Consider the following 4,201-nt stretch of genomic DNA (forward strand, 5'->3'; position numbering starts at 1 on the left):
AGAGTGGCATGGACTCTCTCTATATACACTACCAAATATAAAATAGATAGCTAGTGGGAAGCAGCTGCATAGCACAGGTAGATCAGCTTGGTGCTTTGTGACCACCTAGAGGGAGAGGATAGGGAAGGTGGGAGGGAGACACAAGAGGGAGGGGTTATGGGGATATATGTATACATGTAGCTGATTCACTCTGTCATACAGCAGAAACTAACACATTGTAAAGCAATTATACTCCAATAAAGATGTTAAAAAAAAATGCTGCAGAGGGTGTGGAGAAAACAGAATCCTCCTACACTGTTGGTGGGAATGTAGATTGTTGCAGCCACTATGGAAAACAGTATGGAGTTTCCTTTAAAAACTAGAAATAGAGCTACCATATGATCCAACAATCCCACTCCTGGGCATATATCTGGAAAAATGAAAACTCTAATTCAAAAAGATATATGCACCCCAATGTTCATAGCAGCACTATTTACAATAGCCAAGGCATGGAAACAATCCAAGTGTCCATCAATAGACAATTGGTTTAAGAAGATGTAATATATATATATACATGGAATATTACTCAGCCATTAAAAAGAATGAAATACTGCCATTTGCAGCAACATGGATGGACCTAGAGATTATACTAAGTAAGTCAGACAGAGAAAGACAAATATTGTATGCTATTCCTTATATGTGGAATATAAAAACTAATACAAATGCATCTATATACAAAACAGAAACAGACTCACAGACATAGAAAATAAACTCAAAAAATAAGAATAAAAAAATAAAAACAGTTTAATCTCACTATTAGTTGGAGAAATGCAAGTTAAAATGAAATATTACTTTTGTCTTTGAGATAAAAGTTTCTTAATGTAGAATGATGGCAAAAATAGGGGGTAATCTCTGCTTTTATGTAATGATCCAGCCACTTGGAGGGAGACTGAGGAGAATCTATTAAAGTGAAAGTTCCAAAACAAAATGAGGGACATACATACAATAAAATCTTATTCAACCTTAAAAAGGAAGGATATTCTGACAAATGCTACAACATAGTTGAACACTGAAGACATTATGACAAGTGAGATAAGCCAATAACAAAAGGACAAATACTGTATGATTCCACACAAACAAGGTACTTAGAGTAGTCAAATTCAGAGTCAGAAAGTAGAATGGTGGTGGTCTCAGGATTAGGGTAAGGGGAAATGGATTCAATGTGTAATAGGTACAGAGTTTCAATTTTGCAAGATTAAAACATTTCTGTGGATAGATTGTGGTGATGATTGCACAGTATGTGAATGAACTTAATGCTACTGAAAATGGTTAAAATTGTAAATTTTATGTTGTGTATATTATACCACATTTTTAAAATAATATTTTTTAATAAAATAAAATGAAAGCTTAAAAAAAACCATTTTTTTAAACAATTTATTTGAGGTTTCAAATTCCCTGTTATATAATCATGACCTTTTTCCCTTGCATTTTTTACAGATAAATAAGTTGTCTTTCTTTTGGTTAGTGAATAGCTTAAGAATGTTTCATTAGGTTAAGAAGATGTGCTGGAATATAGTTGTCTTGTTCAGCTATCTGAAACAAAATAAAAAACTAAAAGTACTTTCTAAACAAAAAGCTGCTTGACCCCACATAGAGAACAGAGTTGTTGTTGCCAAGGGGAGAGGGGTTGGGGAAGGGATGGACTGGGTGTTTGGGATTAGTAAATGCAAACTCATATACAGAATAAATAAACAGCAAGTTCTTACTGTGTAGTACAGTGAACTATATTCAATATCTTGTGATAAATCATAATGGAACAGAATATGAGAGACAATATTTATATATGTATAACTGAATCACTTTGCCGTACAGTAGAAATTAACACAATTAAAAAATTGTGTTAATTATTTTACTGTGTTAACACAATAAAATATTATTACTTCAATAAAATATTTTTTAATACTTTAATAATCATTAAGGTATACATAATCATAACTTTAGCAACTGTACATTTTGATGTTTATCAGAAATGAATTTTACATAACAAAAAGGAAGAAGCTGCCAGGGCAGCACAATTGCAGTCTCTACCCCAGGCAGCAGACACTGGGTTCTATTTTTTTTTTTTTCACACACACACACTGTATTTTATTTTTACAAGAGATAAATAAACTGACACCAAGCATTGTAAATGGCTGACCACAACAAAAGCAACAATGATTGCAATTATCAAACCCGAAACACACTCATGCTATGTCATAATATTGACGTTCAATCCAGTAATCCTCCACTGTAACAGCTCCTTTACTTTGCAGTGAAAATTGATTTGTATATTTTTTCCCTCTGAGTCCTTGTGGGATTTTTTTTTTTTATTCAAACAAAAAGTCACAAAAATTATAATCATCCTCATCAGTTCACTCTGTCCCATGTAATTAATTTTTTTTCATCTTGATCTTTTGTTAGCACTTTTATTAATTCATCTGTTTTCCATTAGAGTTCTGAAAATGCTTATTCATTCAGTTCAGCAGTAGAGTCAGTTTCCAGAAACCTGTGCTTGTCAGAGTCTTTTCCATGAATTCCTTGAAGATGAAACCCTTTTATAGGAACATATTTGCAAAAGCATCAGAGTACACCCAGAACTGTCTGTAAATGACAAAAGACTTAAAAATGACCACGGTTAAAGATTTGATGAAAGTTCATAATAATGCAATTGACAAGGAAATTTAGTCATTTCTGAGATATACATTTTAAAGTAATAACTAGAATTATGACTTATAACATTATACCAGAACATATAAGATTTTTAGAAATTCTATGTAATGTCTGAAACATATTTCCACACAAATAACCCAAAGAAAGTTTAGTATTAGTTGTTTTTTTGTTTGTTTGTTTTTTTATACTGCAGGTTCTTATTAGTCATCAATTTTATGCACATCAGTGTATACATGTCAATCCCAATCGCCTAATTCAGCACACCACCATCCCCACCCCACCACAGTTTCCCCCCCTTGGTGTCCATATGTTTGTTCTCTACATATGTGTCTCAACTTCTACCCTGCAAACCGGTTCATCTGTACCATTTTTCTAAGTTCCACATACATGTGTTAATATACGATATTTGTTTTTCTCTTTCTGACTTACTTCACTCTATATGACAGTCTCTAGATCCATCCACATCTCAACAAATGACTCAATTACATTCCATTTTATGGCTGAGTAATATTCCATTGTATATATGTACCACAATTTCTTTATCCATTCATCTGTCGATGGGCATTTAGGTTGCTTCCATGACCTGGCTATTGTAAAGAGTGCTGCAATGAACATTGGGTGCATGTGTCTTTTTGAATTATGGTTTTCTCTGGGTATATACCCAGCAGTGGGATTGCTGGATCATATGGTAATTCTATTTTTAGTTTTTTAAGGAGCCTCCATACTGTTCTCCATAGTGGCGGTATCAATTTACATTCCCACCAACAGTGCAAGAGGGTTCCCTTTCCTCCACACCCTCTCCAGCATTTGCTGTTTGTAGATTTTCTGATGATGCCTATTCTAACTGGTGTGAGGTGATACCTCGTTGTAGTTTTGATTTGCATTTCTCTAATAATTAGTGATGTTGAGCAGCTTTTCATGTGCTTCTTGGCCATTTGTATGTCTTCTTTGGAGAAATGTCTATATAGGTCTTCTGCCCATCTTTGGATTGGGTTGTTTGTTTCTTTATTATTGAGCTGCATGAGCTGTTTATATATTTTGGAGATTAATCCTTTGTCAGTTGCTTCATTTGCAAATATTTTCAAAATATTATTACTTCAATAATAATTATTTATTAGTACTTCAATAAAATAATTTTAAAAAAAAAGCTGCTTGACCCATAGACCTCCCATCTCCCAGCCCTGTCCTGTCCCTCTAGCCTCCCTTTTGTGTACTTTGAAACCATCTTTCTTACTCTCTTTCTCTCTCCCCCTCCCTCTGTTTGCCAGTTATGACCTCACTTATTCATACTAAACAGTGTTACCAATTATATTTGTGCTGGAGGAGTATTAGAGTGATCCAGTCTGAGGCACTAACCGTATGAGTGAGACAGGAAAATTTGTCGAATAATGCTGAAAAATACTGCTGAGCACTTTGAGGAATATAAAAGTAGCATGAGTCAAGAAATGGTCCAGCCCTCATTCTGCTTTGACAGAGTGCCAAAGTACTCAGAATAGTACTTTACTGTTAAATG

The sequence above is a fragment of the Eubalaena glacialis genome, chromosome 14 (genome assembly GCF_028564815.1).
Source record: "Eubalaena glacialis isolate mEubGla1 chromosome 14, mEubGla1.1.hap2.+ XY, whole genome shotgun sequence".
In the NCBI taxonomy this organism is placed as follows: Eukaryota; Metazoa; Chordata; class Mammalia; order Artiodactyla; family Balaenidae; genus Eubalaena; species Eubalaena glacialis.